General features: G+C 41.3%; 1 long non-coding RNA gene across 5 annotated transcripts in view; it reads left to right on the top strand.

Moving 5' to 3' along the window:
• LOC147757998 (uncharacterized) overlaps positions 1 to 26107 on the top strand; it is a 66663-nt gene that overhangs the window by 28411 nt on the left and 12145 nt on the right. For 3 of the 5 annotated variants that reach the window (XR_015320938.1, XR_015320941.1, XR_015320939.1), the window contains exon 1: positions 16572 to 17038. This is a non-coding gene — a long non-coding RNA (uncharacterized LOC147757998). Of the gene's footprint in view, positions 1 to 10148; positions 10260 to 16571; positions 17039 to 26107 lie in introns of those variants that run through there. The other 2 variants (XR_015320932.1, XR_015320931.1) reach the window with 2 other exon arrangements.

Here is a 26107-nt window from a genome sequence, read left to right as displayed (position 1 = left end):
GTTTAGCTGTGTATTTGTTATAAATCGTTGTTCTTTACGTTGTGTTGTGTGCTTTAAAAAATTTATTTAGTAGCCATGTATTTGCTAGGACTTAGGCCCACACGGCTCTCTCACGAAAAAAACGTTCTCTAGTTCGATTCCAAAAATCGTTATGAAACCATCCAAACACTAAGCATTGTAAAAGCTATGTCGACTTAGTTGTTGTAGATGGCTATTAATGAATAGTATAGAACAGGGTCAACATGCAGTGCTCTTCCATAGATAGATACATACTGATGCGCAGTCAGTAAGCGCAACTTCTTCAAAGTGACGCGGTGTCAAGAACGTTATAGTAGCAGGGGTGGTCGATAGCGAGGAACGTAGGCGTCTACCTGTTTCAGCGAAGCGAATATACCTACTCATTAAAGACGTTAATCAAAAACGTTAATAATTCACTGAATTTATTATTCAAATACGGTAAAAAAATTCTTGGTGACGAATACAGGCCACCTGTGTCCAGTCGGGGTAATTAAATGATGCTGCTTAAAAGCGTATAGAGACTTTTATTGAGGGAGGAGCTCCTGAGGTTACATGGTAAGTAGACCGGAAATGACCACCAAATTAGTGATAAATACTTTATTATTTTTCATAGACGTTACCCACGTGATTGGTTTAACTGCGCATCCCTAGTAATAAAACGAAATCAAGTGCGAGGATCTGCTGAAGACTTTTCCGCAATAGCTTGCTAATCTCAGGGACCCGTGGTGATTTAGGCTCGAATCTGGGCAAACATAGATTGTTTCATGCTGAAAGCCAGCCGTCTGATAGAATGCCTAACGGCAAAAAGACGTTTCGAAAACTTTGTCGAGATTCGTTGTCGGCTAATTAAATAACAGGCCTGAACTGGTTCTGGTCGGGGCCTATCCATCAGAGAGGGGCTTGTATAGGCGAATATATTGGTAGAATTAATGTTTACCTTCCTATGTGGCCCAAGGCCCTTGAAGGCTCTTTAACAGTGAACAATCAGTATTTGATGTGACCGCAGTTAATCACATGGGAGCGTGCGCTTAATCCTATGCTATATGATTTTTATGTCTCTTGAGCTACCGGCGAGGAGAGTAATTTCTATTGGGTCTTAAGGTTCTCCTTAGAGACGTCAAACTATGAGCTCATGAAATCAATATAAATAATAGAAACAGTACGTTATGCAATCTTTGCTTTTCTGCAGTATGTACATAAGGTTTCCTAGGGCTATAAAAGATGACCCAAGGTCCTTTTATGCTAATGCTTCAAAGATTCGCTGGTTGTTCGATCGATAAACGGTCTCAAAGAACGTAAGTTAGCTATATGAAAAACGTCGCTTTTACCGATTCGGTTAAGCGCTTGATGGAAGGGTGGAGCCGGGTAAATTCTAACCTTTACATTGTTATCTATATTATAACCTGACATTAGTTATCATACGGAAACAATTATACTAATCAGCTTGAATTATTAGCCTAAATCGGGTAGTAGGATTATAGACGTTCTCAATTAAACCATAATTATATGGCATTTGGGCTGAGAATTCCACTGAAGATTCAAACTCTAGTGACACAGTATCGGCAGGACATTGTTGTTCCCTAAAACTGTGGCCCCCCATGGGGCTTTCCATGATGTTTTTTGATGTCAACTCAATTATCGGAGTTGTATTCAAGCGTATACAATTTTTGGTACCTTAACACAGTATCAAGCAAAGTTCTTAAAAAAAAAAAACTATTAATCTGTGTTTTTTTTTCATTTCTCAGACCGTAAAAAAGTAAGTTCGCTAAACGATGATGTTTTTCATACGGAACTCTCAATGATCATTTCGACATCTCTCACTTCTCAATTTCGACATGTCTACTTAACAGACAATATACTGAAATATGGTAAATCAGTTGGGCTTGTATGAATGTTCAGCCACATCTTAGGCTGCCATGAATACAAATAACTCTGATACTGTATAGAAAGTTCTGATTATCTTCTTCACCGTGGAACGTCGTTCGTTTTATTTATGTGTATATTTACCTCTGACATGAATGATTATTTAAAATACACACAGTTGCAACATAATATACGGTACATATTTACACGCTATAAAAAACAGCAATATACACGTATGTATTAAGCGTAAGAATGATGACCAGTTAGTTACGCAGGATGCCTTTGCGGCTGTAATAGCAGCGGTAGTATAGAAACCACATAAGTAAAGGCAAATTTTCCTGTGATCGTGAATATTGACATTTCTAACAACAGATCGGTTAACAAGGGACCAACATTGAATCAGTTTATTATCAAACGATAATAAATAATATTAATCATCTTGATCATCATCAATATGTTTTTCAGCACCGCTTGGGTTTCGCTATGGACCCCTCCTGTCAATAACATTTTGGTTTTACGACGACATTTCGAGTCGAGGCTACAACCTCATTTGCACGTATCTGCGAAACTACTTTTCTACCTAGAACGGCAAAGTAATCACTGATATTAGCGCTATTGGGCCTGCAGTTACTACCTGGGCTTGTATTTCTAGTCAACGATTTCTGGTGGCTTATTTCACTGGCGATACCTTGTCGTTGTTAGCGTCGCAAACAAACACACACCCAGGGAAGCAGACTGATATACATCTGTACGGCATATTCAGAAACATATCATTGTACAGTCGACTGAAGTGATTTTTAGCATCAGACATTGGCCAAACAGACAAGAAGAACGGTTCAATTGTTAGTTTTAATCGTCCTCCTGCTGATGGTGGTTGCTTACAGAAGTTTACAAAGCAACAAAGTCACAGAGCGGCACAAACTAATTCGACCCACACTGGAGCCCAGTCTTCAGTAGATACCAAATGGAGGAAGAGCAATGGAACTATGCACCCGCTTGGTGACAAAAAGAAGTAAGCACGACGGCGTGAGGCGAGTCAGTTTCGCTACGGAGGCTTTAATGGTTTGCTAAGCTAGTACGATACGCGTATCGCTATGCGAATGTATAGTGTGTGTGCATACGTGTAAAAAAACAAAAAAATATATATATAATGCATATCTGTGTTTTAGTGGCAGCGACGGAAACGGTAGCCGTGGCTTCCGCAGAGTTTCCGCTTGCCCTAACGGTATTCCTGTAGGGGCAGGCGGTATCTTTTTGAAAAGAACGAGACCAGGAGGGGGCATTACCGAGGCCATACAATAGCGTGCCGGATATAGTAACAACTACAGAAGAATTTCAATTTCTTCCCGCACAATAGCAGTCGTCAGTGTCGGCTGTTTCTCTCGCTGGTTCTCTCGTTTTTTTACTTCTGCTTCGCATTTTTTTAAAACAGGTGGGGAGAGGGACGACGTGGCGGCAGTACTTGCAACAGTTCGTATATATATATACCTTCATAGCGACATGTGTAGTTTTGGTCTTGGCTGATATGCGCTAGGCGTGCAACGGATGGCGTTGCCTTCTACCTACAACGTGCAGATGGCATTGACGATAATAAGAAGGTGTCTTCGTTGGCATGAGTCATTTTGTTTGTATCTGGCGGCGCGATTTGTCTAACCGGGGTAGCGGAAAGTTGCAGGGCTAAACCCTTCTGCTATCTTACGCAGCGTTGTGATTGCCCTTAATTCGCTGGTTAATTTGAAAATAATTTATCAATGTACAAATGTACGGCTTTATAAATTTTTCGCCAAAGTAACTTCGGAGCCGGTCTGCACCTACCACTTCACCGTTTGGTAGATCTATTATGATCCCTAATATTTTCCGTTTCCCTTAACTCCGATCCATAAGAGAGTGAGAAGTGAGTCGCCGTTTAGAATCATTAAAAAACTGAAATCATTGGATAGTTTGGGTTCGCTTACGGGAAAAATTGGCTAGTACAAAAACGGTATGCTTGATCAATGTACGAAAAGTATATCTCATATAAGATAATCGAACTAGAAAAAGTATAATGTGTACATACGATAATTGATTTCCATTTTTTGCCTATTAAAATTAATAATTTCCATAAAATTCACTTGAATAGCGTGCACCAAGTGCTAATATATAGATATAATAACGTTTTATTTGTTTATTTATTTTTTCAATTTTTATTTTGCATACGTTGAAGCAACAGGAGAATAATATCGAATAAAGTTAAGCGAAAGGAAAAAGTTAAGTGATGTTAGAACTTAAGTGACTTTCTTTAAACTGTCATAAGAACTCGCCTCACTATGTATACTTGATCGCTTTTATATAGAATAATAATTTTTCAGCATTTGTTTTAATATATGTCCTGTTTAATACAGCCTGAGGCAGATACTAGGCCTAACATAAATCCAGATCCATATAGCTTTAACGTTATTCTTAAGCTTACCAGGCTTACTTACAATCGTAGGGACACATTCGTTTTACGCTGCGAGCCAGCCGTCTGATGGAACGATGTGCTACGGCGATACCGGGTGTAAAAACTTGAAACATGGAGGCTTACTTACCTGTTTCTATAGTGCATCTATAGTATGCGAATCGAGTGATTCCATGAGGATGATCTTTCGAGTTGGGTAGAAAAAACTATCCGTAGCGCCGTAGAACGTATAGGATAGCTTTGACGCCCTTCATTATTCAATATGCACCTTTGTGTTTGCCATGCCATTTTCCGCCAGATTGGTTGACTCGCAACATCGAATTCAATATGAAGAGTAAAGACCAGCTTAAATAAAACAATATGGTCAATGATAATTCGATTCTGCATAGTAATCTACATGATGGGATTAAAGGGACTAACCAAGCCTCTCCGGAACAGTTCCCTGATAAATTTGTCCGCCATACACGAAGCTGCCAGGCGTCTACAACTGGCTTTCCACTGTGGGTCCTCTATTTTCTGATAAGAGCGTAACAGCATTATTCATTTTTTCACGTACACCGCATCGTTGTATGCTTTCTTTGCTAGAAGTTATATGTTTAATGATTGAAGTTATGTTTAATAATGTATTTTTCACCCGAATATAATACAGGCACCGTTAAACATTTTTGCTGGCATCACGGTAACCCTGTGGCGTCCTTCGTAGATTCATCTATGTTTATTTTTTTTGTAAATTTTATCTCTATTTTTGAGATTTACAGTGTGTTCTGTGTTCTTTAAGTTTTTTTGTGCGGCATTTCCCCATCCCTCATTATGTACGTGTTGTCACAGGCTAACTATCAGGTACCTAATCATGTTTCTAGTCCTCCTTGGTAAGCAGTACGAAAAATCGATTCCCAGCTCAATGACTACAGGTTAGTAGAATATTATATACATAGCTTAGTACCCAATTTATGTTCCGTGTCGACAACTCTGTAAGTAAGCTGACTATCATTCAGAAACCTAACCGTTAAGATAAGCTATTCTATCATATGACGCGTTTCCCTATCTATTCTCACACCGCTGTGCATTGTATAATAGGTGAACGTAGATATATGGTAATGTAGACACATAGGTTCCACCACACTGCTGTGGTGATCTCATGTACTATTACTGCTGATACTGCCGCTTCTTAGTCGTCTCAGTGTCGCTACTGCCGCTGCTAACGGCTCTGAATGCGGCTTCACTGCTGTCGCGTATGATTATCTACTTTCGTCCCACCTTTTAACTGGACTTCCTCGTTGGCGGAAACCCGCTAAGCAACTTTCTGAGGCCACTGGGCACGATTAGCTGCATAATGCAAATCATTCCTTTATCCTATAGTACCATGAAATCCCATCGTATCTACCGCACCTGTGTCAGACGCTGCTGTCGCGATCTCCAACATTTATCCCTTTCCGAGTCTATCCGCCAGCGGCGCTAACCGAATCGCGCATTTTTCAGCATCTCAAAGCAAAAAGATATTCTGCTGTTCAGCCTTCTGCCGACCTGACCATGATCAACGTCTCCTGCGGTCAGACTGAGAACGCAGGAAATGGAAAAGAATAGCTTTTCTTCCGTCGTCGGCAGTGGCCTAAATTAAATTTCCTACTAATTCTGCCTCTCTTACTGCTAGTGCTGATGCTATGAGTGCTACGGATGTGACGACTGCCATCGCTCAGATCAAGTAATAGAGCGCTTAGGGAGATTCCAAGGCCCCTAGGCAGAGCAGGGCCCTATGGCAAAAACGACAAACCTTTTGCGTTTATGCACACATTGGATAGCGATGCTGAGCAGCTTGCTAATGTTACCTTTCTCCGATTTATTACTAATACCGCCGCAGATTCACAGCAGCAGAGTTCTGGGAGGAAAGAATTAGAATTGCAAGAGAGACAGGGAGTTGAAAAGGCGCCAGCCATAGTTAATGCCGTAACAATGGATGGAGTGAAGGGCGCATAGGCGGGAATCCTCGGAGCCTATCACGCCCGCGGATGATCGCTCAGAGGGCCATTGTTACCCTTTGGGAACTCGTCGGTAACTGCAGTGGTAGAAGAAGTCGTGGCTTTCAGTCGGCTGCATCAAAGCGTTGCCAAGATGTCAATAAAATTGCTCCATTCCGAAGTTTCTCCCGATTTCAACGGAGACGGTGATGTCTCCGATTCTGATGGCGTTAGATTTGTTGTGGCTTGAATTTGTTGCTGTAAAAGCTGTTCAGGCTATTGGATTCGTGAGAAAAAGGGGCTGCACATGGAAGTAGGTAAAGGATTGGGAATAATTGTTAATCCGCTCACGTCTTACAAACTGTTGCCTCGGCTATCGGTGTGACGTTGGATGCAGTCCTCGGCAGGTTCTTAGAACTGAGATCTAGTTTTTTTTTTCTTTCTTTTTTGTTTTTTTACTTATTCTTTCCCTATTTCTAGGCTGTTAGTGGTATAACGGTGATTATATTCGGTTTCTAGGACGTGCACAATGCCTACCTTTGTCTATACTGGCATAACGACAATATAATACACGTATATGCGAAGAAGGAGGATATATTAAATTTGCCTAGAACATATTAGATGTACAGCAAGGACAAAATTCTCCTAGTGAACAGTAAGAAAGGTGGCTCTGTTATGAGCTTTGTATACGTGCGTCCGATCAATAGGGCACTAATGATCCAAGGTAATAATAACGCCGAGTGGAGTAGGATTCGAACATGAAAAATTCCGTGGCCCTTTTACTGTTTTTGGTATAGTTACTCTGGCGATCCACTAAACAAGGTTTCATATTAGAGCTCGGTGTAAGCTTAGCGCGCCAACATAGATTTCCACAGCTTCCAGTTAATGTACTATAAATGTATATTGTATTAACTGCATTATTCGCGTTAATACATATATATATATATATATATAGTTGGGTGAAATTTAGATATAAAGCAGTAGCGTACTTAGGATGGCCTAACTTAAATAAATGGTTATCATAGAAGATCAAAGCAAAGTTAAGCAAGTTCATTCCAGATGCCGTTACATGCGATCTTACAAGCTCTAATTAAAATCTAAATTGTAGTTTATGTTAACTGCAGTTAAACGTTTATCCCTAAAAGCTACTTTGAGTTCAGGGCAGAATCAGGACCTAACCGGGTCGTACCATAGAGATATAATGCAACTTTCTTGAACAGTGTTAAGTTGACTGTAAACAAGTAACATTTGAAGTGTAATTTTTTTTTTTAAGGTTTTACAGAGAATTTTCATACGACACGCATACCGTACGGTGCATTGATATAGAATTTCTAATTCTAGTTCAGGTTCTTATTGATTCTGTTTCGTATCTCTGGTGAGGACATTTTGACATTACACGACGTATATGGCCGTATTATGCCCGCGTCAATATTGCTACTCGAAGCTCACCGGCTCAAGACATAAGTGTCCCATTAAACCGCTGTATATAAGACACAAGTTTTAAGATCGATGGCGTTCAAGATTCATCGGGTTACAACCTACGAAAAAAAGCATCACTAAACGAACGCAGATCTAGCAGATGCTAATCTATTGCACAGCAGATTAATAAAGGAGAGTAATTGTGGAGTGAGCTTTTTTTCTTATTAAACTTTCAACTTTCTAATAATCCTTTGGCCTTAATATGTCAACTAATGGGCACGGAATTTTCTAAGGTCGTTTGAAACAGGAGTCATCGATAACAATACGAAGTGAAAGGCCCGTTCTGATCAGAGTTTCTTGCCTAGAGAAATCACTGTTGATGACTAGCTTTTTTGAAAAGCTAATCAGACATCCAAACCATTTGATCGTAGGAGTAATATTTAGTTAAGAACTAGTTGCTCGAAAGACGATTCGGAGGAGTTGATTAAATGTTTGATAAAAACGGATATCTTTGAGGATGATTTCACAATCATCTTCATGTTTTATTAGTATTTTATTAGTGTTCCGTGTTATGTGGAAGTGTATCCCAAAGTATCGGCTAAGGACTGGATGTCAAATATGAAGTGTCTGGTAACTTAGCTAAGAAGTAGGTTTGTCAGTGCATATATAACATGTATCAATAAGATAAGTTATTTTTTAATGCAGTTAACGAGAAATAATCAATAATGTTTACTTATTATTACTTACTGATACTATGACAAGTGTGCATTACAAATGTTAGAATCTGTCTAACACAATTCGGATGAGTCGAAAAACTGATTGTATTATCACTGATGGAAGTTGCTTGTCACTTGGTTCGAATATGAGGCCTATTTTCAGTTCAGGTCTACTTGGAGGCAACTCAGGACCGACTCGATCCACGTACGTGCTTTAAACGTCAGCCGGACAGCCAACTTATTCTAATAGCTACTCGGAAACAAAGTCAACACGCTAATTCTGGCCAAAGACCGAGGTATTTCACCTCTCTTTTTGATCCATCGTTTCAAAAAGTTATCCAAACTACGCACATCGCTGAGGCGTCGACTGAAGATTAACTCAAGTCCGGAGGTTTCTAGTACAACTTTAGTATACATAAATTATATCAAGTTATACGTTACGTGTGCTATATACTACTACTGTGGAAAGACCGTGTGCAGATGCGAATTAAGTGAATGTGATGAGGCCTTCAAACGATACCGACTGATAATCCCTTTAAATCGAATTAGAGTATTGTTGGGCCAATGATTAAAGCAATGTTCCAGTTCTACTAATAAGTGTAATCGTCAATTTGCATTTGAAACCCAACGGCTAAAAATTGTTACGCGGGCCGGTTACGTCTAGTTTATCCTATCAAGGCCTCCTGCACTCGCATGTTTCCTTCGAAATTACTACTATCTCAGACGCGCTCTACATCAGCTTTCGGCAAAAGCATCGATGAGGTCCAGTTAACTAAAGAAATGTGGACGGCTTTAAGCACACAACCAGAACTAAATTACAACTTTACAAAATGTGACTGGGTCGGCTCAAGTTGGACTAATGGAATCGGTTCCTTCCAAACCCATATACGAGTACAATGACTTAGGGCGATATTTTCAACTATACGATATACATTAGCCTTAGGTAATTCCACATATCGTGTCACGGAATTATTCCTCAGATCGTCGCTTCAGTAAACACGAGTCAAATTATGGAAATTTGATTAGGAAAATGATGATCTTCTGCAACTGATAACAACTACTCTGTCATTTTAGTTCCCTTCCTCTTCTGATGCCGACAGTTTTGTTTTTTTTTCGCTCACTTATGCTCACTTATGAGTTGTAGAATCATAGCAGAAAACTAGCCGATATTTTTGGCAGGATCCATCTGTATTGATAATACTTACGTACGCTTTTTATTATTTGTATGAGGTATTCTTTGTTCGTCTAAATTAGCGTATGCAATGTTGATGACGACCTATGATGCAAAACGCATAAATATCATTCAAGAACTTGAAAGATCGTTGAATTTTATAGTAGAAATGCTGTGGAATCTAAAATGGCCACGACGCACGTGGCTCACGTGTGCCGAACGGCACGCTCTAGAAGCACGCAGATGCGTCTACAAGCAATACTAATTAAATTATAAAAAGGGAGACCTCCTTTCAGTTGTCAGGCTTGGACATCGCCAGGCCAAATAATCAAAATGTAAACATTCTTTGTTACCTCAATGGAAAGAATGTGATCCAGCTAGCATATCAGCGTAATCATGTAGGTAAATAAGCTGATCTCGAATCAAAGACGAAATTTAGATGTTTCGTTTGATATAGGAGGCGACATTGTTTGTTGTTTCAGGATAATATTATCTATATAAATAGCATCAGCGAATAGTAACTTTTCTAGGTTTTTAATATAGTTCTTTCTTCATTGTGTTGTTTTCAGTTCAGCTAAACGCTGCTTTCGGCCGGGTAAGTATAGTCTTGTGAAAGACATGAGTAAATAAACATGGTCTTCAAAACCTTGTTTGCCCAGAACGACAAGCAATGTACCTTTTATGTATGGCATATATCTTTCCCGTGTTCTAATACGCGCACAACCACAAATGAAAACCTCTAGCAATTATACAAGACGACTCCATTCTGGTGCCGTTGTTATGACATCTAATATTGAACCTCGCGCATAAGAACCTGGATAAGCAGGACGTTCATAGGTTCAGTTTTCGTAAATTTAATATTACTTGAAATTAAAAATTTAGGTTTACATCCTGTATATCCGCATACATCCTAAAAGTCACAGTCTTATCAAATTCACATTACCGCAATTCATCCACTTTTGATTCTCCAGTAGGAGATAGAAGATTGGGTTACCTCAGAGGACCTTAGGTTCCTAGGTATAGCTTATTTGCATTCACTGTCAGACGTAATTGGTTCCTCTGTAAAAATATCTCTTCCTTTCACTCACTGAAAACGTTCTCAATTTGCAAAAACGAATTGTGTTTTTTGTGGGTAAATACCACATGTTCTAGGTTAACATGTCACTTATCCCAAGCTACGCTTGATGCTGACGTTGGTTAGATTATATATGGTCAGCGTGTAATACAGAAAGGGTAGTTTCCGTGCACACCGACACAACGATAAATCAGCCAGGCGGTATACGAGTTCAGTGACGTCGGAGCAAACTCAGGAGCCACCAATCTCATTATTCGCAACGAATTCTGCTTACTTTTAAGTTCATCCTAGCCTATTGTAAATGTGTCGTCGCCAGCTAATTTCGATCTCATCTCTTGCTAAGCGTCAACAATACCGATGACGACCAATTTGATCGCTCGGTCCGACGTTTTCTGACCGATCACCATGCTCGATGTGTCGATTGCGTTTCCTATTGATGGCTCGTTTTGACGTTTCGTTCTGTGCAAAAAGAAATGCCTCATAGGTAAGCGGTACATTCAACGAAATAGATGTACTTTTGCGATTTTTATCTATAGTATGGTATAGCCTAATAACCAATGACATACTGTTTGCGAAGGACGTTTCGGTCAGTTCACTTGTTGGCCGACGGGTATCGTTCCTCAGATCTTACGTCACCGTCCTGAAAACGGTACCTGATCAACATTATGTCCACCGCATTGACTTGAGGCTGCGAGTTACCAGTGTCCTCGTCTTAGTTGCGTATGTAACATTCTCAGCAGATTGGTTTCACCTCTCGTTCTGTTCTGCCATCCGTGCTGCCTTAATCTTTTATCAGCTGGTGATCGATGAACACAAATCACAAAAGAGAAAATATTTTATCAATAAATCCCGAATGACAGTCTGCAAGCTTTGCTAACGACAACATCTGCGATTGAGACGGGAGGGGCTTGCGCGCAACGTCAAAGTAGAAGCCAGTCAAGCAACGCGGCCGGTCATTGATAGCAAGGCTCTGATTTAGCTAACGAACAGGAAGAGTAAAAAAGACCGATGAGGTCCCCAAGGCTATATTGTATCCTCACGTATAGTAGAATACACGAGCGAATAATAATAATGTGCCCTCTTTGTTCTTATACGCGCCCGTACCCGCCTTTTTTGTTGTACATTCCGTTAATTTACGTGAGTATTGCGGATATCATATGTTGCTGTGCTAGTCATGGTTATACGCAGCCTCAAGTCCTTCATGAATGTTTGATTACAAGTTTCCTCACAAGTTGGAGTTTAGACTCTTTTTTATAAAAAAAAAAGTCGGCGTCTTGTTTGTTTTATCTTGATAGTCGATATTATTTGTCACAAAAACTTCCGCAAAAAAACATTCTTGGAATAATGAATGCCCGCATCAATAAGGGTGTCCGGTGCATGATTCACGCGCCGAACGCTCTCTGTCAGAAAAAGCGAGTTGTATCGAGCGGTCTCCAGCTATAGGGCAGCTATAGTAGGCAGTTTCCTATCGCGTATAATGCAAGGGTTTTAGCTAACACTACGGACGTCGACGGGGGTTGGCCGGGTTGGTCAAGCATGAAACACTAAACGGAAAATTTTTGGCGCCAAGTCCGCGAACAATGGCTACGTCCTTGTACAGTTTGTTACTGAGGTGGCTCGGCATAAATCTACATGTGCATACATGAAAAAGCAAGACTTACCAGAACCCCCTTTTTCTGCCTGCCGCTGTTCTGAAGAAAGCCTAGCTATTCTTCTGTGCGAAGGTCTTGCGCCAGCTGCTTTCTCTCTGTCTGCCTGTCTGTCCTTAGGTACCAGGCAGGCTAGGCAGACGTGTAGCGGCCTCACACAGGAACACATGGTCTCACGGAAGACCCCCGCATACACCTGTATCCAAGTACATACATCGTCTGAGTAGAACGGATGGGGTTTCTCCTTTTACGATTGTTTCCGCTACATTAGCTAAGAACGATGGCCACATATACAGCCAACAGGAGTTGATAGGGAAGGAAGGGAAGAAGCATAGTGCTCCAGGATGAAGGCTAGACCTCACGGCGGCTCACTGGTCCTTTTGGCTAGGCTTGAAGGTCCGTTGCAGCGGACGGAAAAACACCCCTGGGGAAAAAGCTGTTAAAACGGCTTTGTGTGTCATACCCGAACTGCAGTTGCAACGGGTGTAACTGTTAGTCGTCTGAAAAAGAGAGTTAGAAGGGAGCGATGCGCTGTAGGTAAGAGTTTCCTCTGTACTAGTGAAAAACCGAAAAAAAAAGTAAATTTGAAAAGGGAAAATTAGAAACAATGCTCAAGTATGCATATATGTGTGTGGGAGAGGAAATGTAGAGTAACTTAAATGCTGGTATCATCCCGCCAGACGACGGCTGGAAAGAAGGCGTCGAGCTGAATAAAAGGAACGTGCTCATCCTTGCTTGAACACATGAGAATAGTAAATGAAAAGAGTTGAATGGTATGACGAGCAAAACATGTACAAAATTCAGTAATACTGTATGTATTTGTGGACCTGAAAAAACGAGTCGAAGGCTAGTGTGTAAAATGAGAGAGAATGAAATAGGTCAAGTCGGGAGCAACTCTAGTTAGAGACATCATAGCCCTCATAACGCCAATGTTTTGTGTTGTATCGCACCGTCGCGCAGAACTGGCTTGCAATTCTCATATGGAAGACAGTTCTGTGCGAGCTTGCTCTTAAAGCTATTCTAGGTTTCTCTACCCGTCGACCGTATCGCTGTAAATGGTTTTCGGCCGATCTTGAATCTACGGGGAGGTGCTCCTATACCTTCTTTACCCTTCATCGGACGAGTGTTTTATGTAAGAAAAGCCGTGCTTTCCGTTAATATTCCTGTCAAAAAAGACTTAACTACCGAGGTTTATTACTGCTGCGGTTGTTTATCCGTTAAATATCACCATTACGAAAAAAGGAGGTGAGACAAATAAAGCGACAAAGGTGCGTACACAGCGGTCTGTTGCCTATGCGATCGTCTGAAGCCTGTTATAAATGTACGAGTTATAAGCGTCAAGAACGAGGCTCTCGTGGATATCGCTCTATTTTCCCGCAGGTCGAAGATCATACAAATGTTGCCGTCTACATCTAACGAGTCTGCTAAGTCACAAGTGTCATAAACCATATAAAAGTCATTTGGCTTACGTGGGTACAGAACAGTTAATAAGATCTACATTTATAATTAGGCTTTTCCAAATTAATTATGATCTCTTGCTGACTTGATTTGGTCGGCAATGTCCATTAATCGTATGAAGTATTAATGCTAAACCTACATACATGTAATCGATATGAGTGGGAGAGATAATTAGCAGTAATTTTGATGTATTCAATTATTACCTTAATCCTAAGAATTATAGTTTAAGTTAATGCTAGTTCTTTAAATGTTAGGTAATTGGCCAAGAGACACGTTCAGCAAACTCGAGTATTTGTTCGAAAGTATTTACACGTTATGTCGTTGCAAAGATTGTTCCCTCTTTAGAATCGCGGAAAGAATCGGCTTAGTTTTATATAAAGATGGGATTAGAGGGAACGAAAGCAGGTTACGTCCTATGGGGACCAAGCTTTGCTATGCAAAAAAAGCCATGAAAGGCAAAACGCACGCCTTAGAAGCGAGGTCAAAACATATATGAAGCCACGGCCTTTACTGGAACGAAAGCGGCGCAAAGAGGCTTAATGCTTTATTGTTTGAGATTTAGATTCAGATGTAGTTCGACTTGACCTCTTCGCTGCGTCTATACTGCTTAGCTCCGACTAAAACTCAAGGTAAATTGTGCAGCGAGATTCTACTTTGAAAACTAAGTAGAAGCACGAAAATCCTGGCAGGCCCACGAAGGACAAAAGATGAAAGCAACGGGCGACTGTGTAGGTTCTAAAGGGGACAAAGAAATCCGCGTCAGATAGATTACATCATGCATCAAGATCGGTTGAGTCCGATCCAAGGCCAGCATTGCACGCACACATCTGTTCCTTAGGAGAAGATATCTGTTGCAGTAAGACCTTGTCTTGACAATATTAATAAAGGTTCTTGGAGTCATAAATACTATTAGTGCCTGATATAATGGGTACTAGGATAAAAGGGTCAAAGTTAAGTTCATTACTAGGACTAATAGCATGTCAGAGATAATGAGGTACTTTAAAATAGCCATCGGCAGTATGATATTGACGACAGAGTGTTCAATTGTGATATGGATCAGAACATCAATTTTATGGTTTGGCAGGTACTTCAATAGCCGTTCTTATGGTAAGTGATCACAACCAAGCTTCATCTATGAATTATACGGCTTGTTAATTCATGTGTACTTTCATGGAAGTTGATTCATATGTGTAATTGCCTTTGCCCACAGACGAAGCTAGCGTAAAGGCAGTGATGGAGCCAACAAGATCACAAACTAGGAAACGATACAGACGAGCGTCCCTTAGAGAGGTAATCTTTTTCACGAATCCGTATTCACTTTTTAATATCCATGCGCATATAGCTCAGAAAACTGCAGGATCCCCCTCGTCATGAGCCCGCCCGAATCATTAACGGTTCCTCTTTTAGCATGATCAGCTTTTTGATGAACAATAAGAACCTAATGACACCAACAACTGGAACTCGATTAGCTTGGCCGTCCCAATTATCCCTCTCTCGGCCTCGTGGAGTAACCGTCAAGTCGATAGATTAGTTCGGATTTCTAGTCAATAAAGCAGCGGAAGGGTGGAATGAACAGCGACCGTTTCAACGAAAATTAAGCGATCGATTATGGTTTAAGAAAAGTGGGGCGGTTGCGGTAATGCTCATAGGTTAACGGTTATTGACACAGAGCTGGTACAATTAAAAATCGTCCATGTAGATCCACAACATTTACGCTTTGTATGAAAACCTTCACAGGTAGCACCGTATAGTAATGTATACTACCGTTATGATGTCTTTTCCTCGCTGCTACTAATGGCGATCCATGGATTGGCAAGAATAGAAATAGAGCGCAACAGGCAGCTGGAAGATCATATAAGTAAACTGTTTGTAAGCAAAGGTCAGACTGTAGCAGACACCGAGTGGTCGGGCCACACAATTTGCCAACGGGTGTTCAGCTATCCGGTCAGTCTCGCTGTATAATCTATTGAACGTGTTTTTCATTTCCGGTATCCTTTTGCGGTGCTCATCTGTTTTCATTTCCAGCTGTTCTAGATTTCGTAGAACCGGCTCAACTGACCTGCGCAGTAACATCCTGCCGTGTCTTTATATTTCATGCATCAATAAGTCGTAGGTTTGACCTTATTTTTATGTATCACTTTTTTCATTCTTTGCTTTATCGAGCGGCGGGACGACAGCGTGCTTTTGTCTCTAGCCAGGGAGAGAAGCACGACGTCGCTGGTCACGTAGATCTCTCGGACGGTACCAATATCATCAGTACAATCATCGACTTTTGACTAACGGCCAGCGTCGCGGTGAGCCAGCAGTACTAAGCGAAATCCATGTTATCCTAATTCTATTCTCTTCAATCTCAAGTCGCTATCTCTACTGCCGCAGCGCCGCCAGCAGTGATCGCCAGTGGCGGCCACAGGCAGCAAAAACATTTCAGCTGCTGCTATCCACTTCTGTTTGCTGCATTAATTGGTCAGAGCGTCGTACAAACGCTTCGTAACTCGACTCACAGCGTACAAGTAAATCGACCCGGTAGAATCGACCAGAATGAAACTCGATGACGGTACAATGCTAGTCGGTCGCTACCATGATGGACATAAATGCCACTGGCGACGCGGATTCCGTGAAGATATCCTTCTCTGCTTGTCTGCCTGCCCTTCTCTCGTTTGTCGCCTCTGGCCACGAGAAAATCACAGCAGAAAAAAAAAGCAAGAAGAAGGCGAATATGAAGATGTTTTTGCCCGCGCCTGGGCGCCGTTTTTACTGCTCCTTGTTGGCCCCGTTCGCTATTTCCATGCCAGTTTTTATCTACAGTCCGGTTGCGGCGTAGCACAGCATGGCTTTGTTAGTTTCGTTGGATAGAGTGGCGACAAAAGATGATGATGATAGCGTCGATACGGCATGAACGACATCGAACGCCGTCGGTCGCTCTACCCCTTTCGCTCTCTGTCCGTCAATCGCACTCTTCATCTCGTCGTTTCTCCCTTATATCTACGTGTTTTTCATACTTTTGCTGCTTCTGCCGTGTTGCCTCGGTAACCTGGGCTTGCTGTACGTATATCCACTCATTTTGCGCAGCAGATGTGTTGTGACGGCCGTAATATTAGTAGTAGTAGTACTAGTAGAGGAAATAAGTGAGTCCAGTGTTCTGGGAGTATAAACTGCGCCTGTTATGAGCGTGGCGTCTATGGTGGCATCTGCAAAATGATGTTCATCTCGGATGCTAGCTCGGCCTCCAGTCAACTGGATCTCTGCGCGTGCCAACCTCCACGACGTGCCATGGCCTGTAAGCTGTTACTGGTTATGTAGCGACATAGCATATAACGTAGAACTATTGGATGACTGTTGTAGGATACTCAATTAAACTGACATCTATGCATGACCTTCCGTGAGTCAAGAATATCTAATGAATGCAAATATTGTACCTTTCAAAAGTCGATTCTAGTAACAGTATTCACAAGATGAGGCAGGTGAATTAGTATGTAACGAGCTAGCCGATATAGACTTGTAGGACGATCTGCTGGGATAAAACAGAATTAGCCATACCCTCAAAAGTCTTTAGGCATTCCTCAGAACGTTTACATTTGCCGTACTCGCTTGATATATATATATATATATATATATATATTTTAGCGACAAAGATATTATCGACTAGACAAAAAGAAGGTTTTTTCGTCACCCGCAGCAGCCCTATTTTTAAGCGAACTGCTTTTACCAAAGCTATTTGTCGCTGACTTAGGGAAGAAACGCAGGGTAAAATCCAATGGTGGTTCATTCATAATGGTAAAGGTTATCAGTTATACTATGACGGCAATTTCAATCCGACTGAAGTCCCAATTAGGTGTGGCTTATATACTACAAACAAGTATAATTTTTTAGCCCACTAGATGTCCTGGATATCAATACTCAATCTCCTAAATGTACCCAGTAGGTACTCGAAATACACTCGTCTAGAAGGTTTAAGCCTTTTACAGTATCGATTTACACGAATCATTCTACGACATATTCTGCCTTTGGTAGAGCCCAATGTATCATCGAACAATAGAAAAATATGCATGCAGCTGCCTTATAGGGGACGTAATCCATTAATAAAAAATCATCACTACACCGAATATAGGCCAATGAAATTAATCTTAATGAAGGCATTGAAAATCTAATAGTCTACCAGGCAACATAATATAGACAGGTTTCTTTTACCCTAATGGCAGCTTCTTTTTTTTTAATGTCTGAGCCTTACAAGTGCAAAACTCGATGTTTGAAGGACGTAATTCATATCTAAATGTCCCGCCAGAGGCACCGAGAAAACGGTAAGATGCAGGTCAAGGCGAAGGGTGTAAAATAAACCAACGACAGTCGTCAGATAAGTGTCATAAAACAACATGGTAATAACAGGACTAGGAAGAAGGGAAGGCTTTGGCCGAATAACAAAACAATGCGTGATATTTCACCACAAAATAAATAAAGGAAAGAAAATAACGATTCAACGATTCGGCGTTCTCCGACCGATGAGTCGTGAGGACAATCGTTCAAAAAACTGGATAATTTCCTTCGAATCTTGAATAGATTATACGCTTAAAAATGACATCTATGATAAAGCCCTTGCAAATAAATCTCCCTCTTCAAATCAGTTCATCGATACACATCGCATTTTCCTAAACAACTTCAGTGTGAAGCTGATTGCAAGTGATAAATCCCCGCATTAGACAGAAGAAGAACCGTACATCACACTAAAAAGCTCATTGATGCCCTGTACCAGCGTTCCATAATGTCACAGAAATATCATATGTTCCAGAAGATGACACAGGAGCCGCCAAACCTAACTGAGGACGTACGGGTCAGCAGATGAAATGGTGTGCATATAAAAACAGCGAGAGGCAGATACAAAGAGTCAAGCTGTTATTAAGGGCCTACCTTGCAATGGCGAGAGAATCGCCATCATGAGAGGAAGATCACAAAAAGCGAACCCTACAAACCTATGCAGGCAATAAACGAGCCTTGCAAGTTATAGAAAGACACCGCCAGAGGACGGAATAACCAACAGTCGGGGGCTGAAGCTGTCATGAAGTTTAACATGCCAGTTAAAAGACAAAGAAAGGTCCCGGCTATTGGTCAAGCATACATGCTATGTGGCAGAAAATATCACTTCGCTCGTGTATGCAAGTTTAAACAAAAACAAAGAATAGGTCAGAGTGAAGAAGAGTAGGGTACCGGCGATTCGTTGCAGATCGAGATAGTAGGCCGAAAGCGAATACGCCGTCTATACACGGCACTACGCGTCAGTGTAAGCGAAACAATAGACCTGCGTGTTTTTCCTGACATAGATCCGACGTGTAACGTCATGTACCTATCGACTCATGAAAAGCAAGCTAAATGAGTTGTACACTGATTACAGTGATAGAATAATTATAAAACTGTATGATCAGTCATCGGGAAGGTGTTAGGGACATCCATCTTCGCGAACACTTGTCTTCTTCAGGTTTCCAGCGAAATAGAGGCCATCAACACCAATAGCTCTTGTAGAAGCCGTAGTAGCTAAAATTGGAGAATCTTCGCGCGATCCAAAAATTCGACTATTCAACGGCGTGAATCTCAAACCTCGTAGACGTACATCAACCTGGCCATAAAATGAGAATCGTTTTAGATCCACACGTTCTAAAAAAAAAGTCATGTAGAGACCTAGATACTCCATTCAAACCTTCAATGACACCCTTCACCGATTAAGCAGAACAAAAGTTCTCTCGGTACTCGACGCTAGAGATCAGTCTTGTCAAATGGTATTAAGCCCCGAGAATCGAGATTAGATTACATTCGGGGTTCCTATAAATCGATATCAGTATTGTAGGATAGTTTAAGGAATTTCTCATGTTCTTGAAAAATACCTGAGAAGTCAGATACGAGCATGTAATAGGCTTAGAAACGTAGAGGTAGTGGCAGACGATACATTTGCATTAATGGAAGGAAGTACGGTAGTTGAGCCCATAAGAGACCACTACAAAACTCCATGAGCCCTTTTCGAAAGCGTTCGCTAAGTACGATTACGATGCAAGAAAAACAAACTACGTTTAGAAATGTCAGATGTAAAATTAATGGCACGCGTAATTAACAGGGAAGAACCAGGGAAGGCTGGTCCGGGGGAATATCAAGGCAATATCAGACATGCCGGCGCCTAAGGACGCTAAGGGAGAAATTAGTTTCCTTGGGCGAGCATGCTACATGCTATCATTTGTCCCCAACTTACGTCACAAAACTCATCCGAAGGCCTACTCAAATACAGGACCAACGGCAAAGCCAACGAGAGGAGCCTTTTACGCTCACTAAACAAGGGCTCAACGAGATCCCACTCTCTCGTATTTGAGCTGGGAGAATCGCACAAACAATTACCGGCTAGGTGAAGTGCTAAGTCAAAAGGGCAAGCTCGCGGCATATTGATTGCACTTACTAACAACAACAAAAAACGACCCCATCATGGAAGATAGTGTTTAGCCATACGTATGATATGCAAACAATTTGACAACTACATATACACAATAAGCAATGTGAAAATACCGCAAGCGTTTGGAACATATATTCTCAGAATGTCTGGGATTCATGTCCAGCAGGGCTTCACGTATAAGACTCGAATCAACAAAATTCGATGAAACATGCAGCAGTATGATACATAATAGACTTAGTAGATATTCCTTAAAAATAACAATTGAAGTACCCGGGAGCATTGCAGACTAACGCTGAAAGAAACAGAACGCCGCGTTAAAAGTCGAGTGTCAGATCCACCGCTAGAGCGAGCACAATTAGGGATAGCGCGAAGGCCATCAATACAAATGCTAACCAAGTTTATTTAGCGGAGTTTACCAAAAAAAGAAAAGGACGTATCAACTGAGACACTTTTTTTTCTGGGGGATTCGGGATAAGATTACCGAAGAACAGGAGAATCCTGTATAGAGTATCTGCAATGATTACGACGCAATATCTGAGAGTAGAATGTCTTTAAATCTCACCCAGCATAAAATGCCATGTGCCCCAGTATGGGTAACACCATATACTAGTCAGGAATGAAAGACTTTTTGAGAAGATGTACAGCGTACCAAATGCACAGACCGAAGTAGCGGGCAAAACCGTTACGTAGTAAATTCGTCCCGTGACGGTGCTGGCAAAAGGTGCACCAAGGCATGTTTGGGTGGGGCGATAAATTCTACCTATCACCGCAGATAGTTTAAGCGATTTCCTCGAACTTGACGAACGAAGGCGAAACACGATAATTAGAAAGATAGGTATCTATTTTAGAAGACATGAAAGAATAAAAATCTAGAGAAATACACACAGATTATAATCCAAACTATCTATTGAAAGCAATGAAAGAGTTTTAACAAACATATAATAATCGCGCTCCGCTATTGTCAGCTGACTTTAACTATCTAAACGCTGAAAATGCAATCACGGTAGCCAAACGCTCAGACTGTTCTAAGTGAAGATATTGACAGGGTATTACTGGAATGGTTCTTGGGATGTTATTTACGGGAAACATTTTGAGCGTGTTCCACTTACGTTAATACTACAGCCGGAAACAAAACTCCAAAATCCAAACCACCGTCGCATTACATAAATAATCTCTACAACCTAACAATAAACAAAGAAAAGTTATGACCAGGAAACAAAAAAAAGCTCTCAATAATTCTGCCAGGTTAATGGGCCCGAATAGAACCGGCAGATATTTTCGTTGAATAGGTGATATAGTACTGTGTCGAACGATTGGATTGATAGCACATAACCCACAAGGATAAAACCCACGCTGAGAGTGGGTCAAAAACAGTCGACATTTATTAGTTATTCTTACATCGAGTGATATTGGCAACGATTAAACTAATAATCATTGTCTTCATTCGCAAAGTAAGTCCAACAGGATACAGAAATTATCCGGCAAAGCCGCAGAGTCACCAAATTATCGAATCGAGTACAGATATTGTAATGCATTGAATTGATGCACCACCACCACCTCGACAGATAGTATCGTCAGGTAAAAATGAGCCAGAATCTAACGCGGTATAAAAAAAAAAAGGCAATACTACAACATATTTGTTGAGGAGTGGCTACCGGCATGAATACTATATATCCACATACTGCCATCGTGAAGATCACGACATCCAGATAATAAGCCTTCGCACATTTACGCCATTGCGTCAATGAACTGAGCGCGCGGTTGAAACACCGTTACATAGCTAAACAGAAAGTTAGAAACAACACAGTGGGTAGTCGACTCTGGTCTAGTATAAAAAAAGTAGCAGCTAACGCCAGCCTGCGGGTGATGCGTGCAACACCGATACGTAGTCAACGAGTGGCGAAAAAAGCGGAAGAGACCTGAACAAAAACACAATAAAACGAAACGCAGGCCAAGAGAAAATTAACTGCGCCCAATCCAGAAATACAATCACTATACAATAGTAAGAACTACAGGAAACAGGACTGAAATAGTTCAATAATAAAAACAATTAAGGAATTAATTGTAGGATTGTTCGTAGAGGATGAAATGTATGTAGCCGGATCAAGCTCTAGATGCTTCCAGCGGTTAGGTCTGTCAACATCATTTGTTGCTCTAAGGGCCTTCTTAGCTAGGTTCTTGGAGATCTGTAGACCAACAAGTAACTTTGTATTGTGCCCGTGAAGAACTGAAAGAAATCATGTTTTATCTTATCAATTAGGGCTTTTTCCAATGGGCAAGCTCAGTGTTAAGACGCTTTGCTCAATGGAACTTATTGAATCTCATGAAGTTATCGTAACAGGGACTAAACCATGAATCCACGAATATTTCGAAACAGCGTCAGTGTTTAGCTGCTTTGGGAATTAAATATAATATTTGTCTCAATTACTAATTAAAGTTATTTGGTTCTTTTAATATTGATATTGCTAGAGTATAGCTCCCTGCCACAATAGACCTAGTCCAAGCTAGATTTAAAACTGAAAGATGTTTTGCCTACACATCTAGGTAAATTTTTCATATACACTACGTTCCAGACAGTTCCACGGCAAGCTCTCTCTCTCTCTCTCTCTCTCTCTCTCTCTCTCTCTCTGAGCTGAACATAGGCCCAAATTCAGGAAATCCCCTCTAGGGCAATAATTTTCATGTTTTCACTGCATTGGCTACCGGCTCTCAGTTAGAGGCTACGGCGCAATCTCATACGGCGTACTTCTATGTTACAAGGTTTTCTATTATTTGTCAAGTATGCATGGGAAGAGAGACGCCGAGACGCTTTCGCGATAAGTAACAAAGACTGTCGAATAAACCTAAAACAAAGTGTTTACTGCAGCGAACTTTAAGGCCAAGTAAAGTAGCGCAAGCCACGTTAGGCACGAAATGAGCGAGCCTCTTCAGTCTCCAAAGGACAAACAGGCTCCTAAATGCCGATATTCTAAGCAGTTCAAGGCGGTCACGACTTCAAAGTTCCTAGCCGTATATTAAGAACAGTATAGAATCGAGGTGGCATCGCATCGCATCTCATATTTTTGTCGTAACGAACATACATCACCGACTGTGGAGTTCTCAGTGAACAATGAGTTACAGTAGCGTCGGTAGTAACGGTTTTTCTTTTGTCGGCCTTCGCCCAGAGCGCCGTGCAGCTTTTAAATCCTAAGACCCTTAGGACACTGCTCCGGAAACCACGAGGCGAGCGCTAGGCTTCGTAACCTCGCATCCTCCACATACGCTCTTCTGGTTTAAAGAGGGTTATTCATCTTCATGGGAGACCAGCTCAGTCTAGAAAATATGGCTATTCCATCCATCGTTTCTGGGTCAAGTGTAAATGGCAGACTTAACAACGCCCGCATGCGACAGGCGAGCTCCACCTTGAAGGCCCGCATTTTCCAAGCGACTGCTTTCTTTTTGTTATCCCTAAACTTCCGTAAAATATGCGAAGTGACCGAACATATATATTCGATGCTAAACGGTTTATAGCGTCATTATGGCCAATCGGCATTACCAACCTGGACAAGGATTGGTCGTTTATCGGTAAGAAATCAAAATATTATCTATGACTACAGGTTGGTTGTGTGCCAACGTATTCTTCTTGGATAGCGTTCCGGCTACGTCTACTATCATTACCACTTCCACCATATTTCATCAGCAGTTGCTTGCCAGGAGGAGCAGAAAACGGTTAAGATCGCGAAAACTGACTGGCGTTGTTTCTATGATTCTGACGCCTTGCATTGCGTTAGCACATAACCGGATGGCAGGTAGAAGATAGAGGGCTCTGTGTTGGTGTCGTCCGACGTGACATAGGCTACCGCCGTTTCGTCGCTGGTGTACGACGTTTAACGACTGTCGACCTAACAATACAATCGCAAACGGTCACCCAGTCGATATAGAAGTTCCACGAGCGAACAGTTTGTTTGCCGACTGACTAGATCGATCGCAGGTCATCTAGCGATGTTTCCTAACTAGGTCTGAACGGCTGTAGAGGATGATTCCCCGTCTTAAACATAGATATACTACCGCGGTGGCTGAAAACAGAACTCAAGCTCTTGTTAATATTAGGATAGTCGTAACGACATCGATGACGATTACGACGCTGGATATAGGAAAAGATTTCGTCCTCTAGCTTATAGAAGCGATTACATAAACGAGAATACATACACAAACCTGACAGACTAAATAATCTTCTTACCAATTTTCGGTTTGTTAGACTCACAGCGAGATGTCACAACGTAACAATACGAACTGGGTGAAACCGGAAAACAGATCGATCCTGTTACTGGGTGTTGCCGTCATACAGGGTGGGGCACAGGAAGAACAGCAGTAGGCATATACATGGATGTGCACTTATGAAAAATATAATCATTAAAAATGAGAAAAGTTTCAGTTTTTGAGAAAAGTCAATCGTTTCCATGGCTAGGTTTTTACTGTTTCCGAATTGTAGTTGCAAGACCCGCGTAACCTGGACTACAAAGGCACCGCTGGTTCGAATCCCGTAGTGGGACTTAGACTTTTTTTTTTTGCTTATGAAACTCAGTTTGATAAACACATTTTGTTTAGCTATGAGCCCGATTGTCCTCCGTTTCTGAGAGCACGATACGGTACCTTATAGCAGCTGTTTTTGTCATCGCTAGAAAAAAAGCTTGTTACAAAACAGCTTCCAAGGCGTCCTTTTATTGCACAGATTATCATAATATAAGTAGGATCAGTTAAAATAGCCTTAGTGCTTGAGTTCCCCAAATGGAGTCCGCGTGTTGGCTTGCTCTTCGAACTGAGCGAGATTGTGGACATTGCGAATTTACTGTAGGAGATTAAATAATCAGTCTATCGATGCAAATTATTTCAAAAAAAACGAAAAGATTTATTAAAGGAGTGCGATCTTCGCGAAGAGAGAGTATCTAAACTAGATCAAATTTAGGGGACCTTCATGCATCAGAAATATCCGCAGGGCGGCCTGCACTCAAAGATTTGATCAAAAGGTAAATATGATCCCACCTGACTGTCCTAAAGATACCGTTCGTACGCTGTGCGGCTTCACTTTACCCTATTGATCTCCTGATGTGCTGAATTTTGGCGAATATCGAGTGTTACATAAATGAATGACTGCAAATAACAGAAAAATCTAGAGTTTTAGCATGCCCTAGGCTAACAGTAATTCAATATTTGTCATTTGTAGTGCCTTTCACCTTCAAAATAACCATTCTCGACGGCCAACCTGATGGCAATATATCTCCCCTAAAATTTGAAACTTTCAAAAAGGTAACTTAATCGGCCCATCGTCGCATATCTCTCGACGACAAAGACACACATTTTTCAACAGCAGCTTTCAACCTTTGCCCTTTATTGCGATATGGTTTTCATCCATGCAACCCTCCATAATATCCTATCATGGAACGAACTATTTCTCCTATGTAATGGCTATTCGTATTGCTTCAGTACCGCTCATTGCTTGTTGCAACTTGGTTCTTCGTATTGGGCCAGGCAAAAGTTTCTCAGACTAAGCGAAATATAGCAGAATACGCCCTCAAACATAGTCTACTTTAGCTGACGTCATAGATTACGTTATCACTACATGGACGTCTCACGTCTAAAAGCAACGCGGTCGTTGTGCCCTCTGGACATTTCTTTTAGGCTATGGTCTCCAAGTAACTAACTAACTAACTGAACCAAAATAACGTTCGACCGTGTGACTAGCTGTTATATACCAGCGGAAATGCCCGCTTCGCTAAGTGGACAAGGTTATCACATGCTCAATATTATCAAGCCGATTCAGGATACAAGATCGAAGACTCTGATGCTAAACAAAGAGTTTTTTTTTTGTTCAGACGTGTCCTTTTTCCGGATCAGTGCCGTTTCCTATTTTAGAAAAGCAGCGCGGCTACACTAACCTACTAG

Source organism: Varroa destructor, unplaced genomic scaffold, assembly GCF_002443255.2.
Source record: "Varroa destructor unplaced genomic scaffold, Vdes_3.0 BEIS01000002.1, whole genome shotgun sequence".
NCBI classification, from domain to species: Eukaryota; Metazoa; Arthropoda; class Arachnida; order Mesostigmata; family Varroidae; genus Varroa; species Varroa destructor.
Note: the sequence above shows the minus strand (reverse complement) of the source record. Positions and strands in the feature narration are given on the sequence as shown.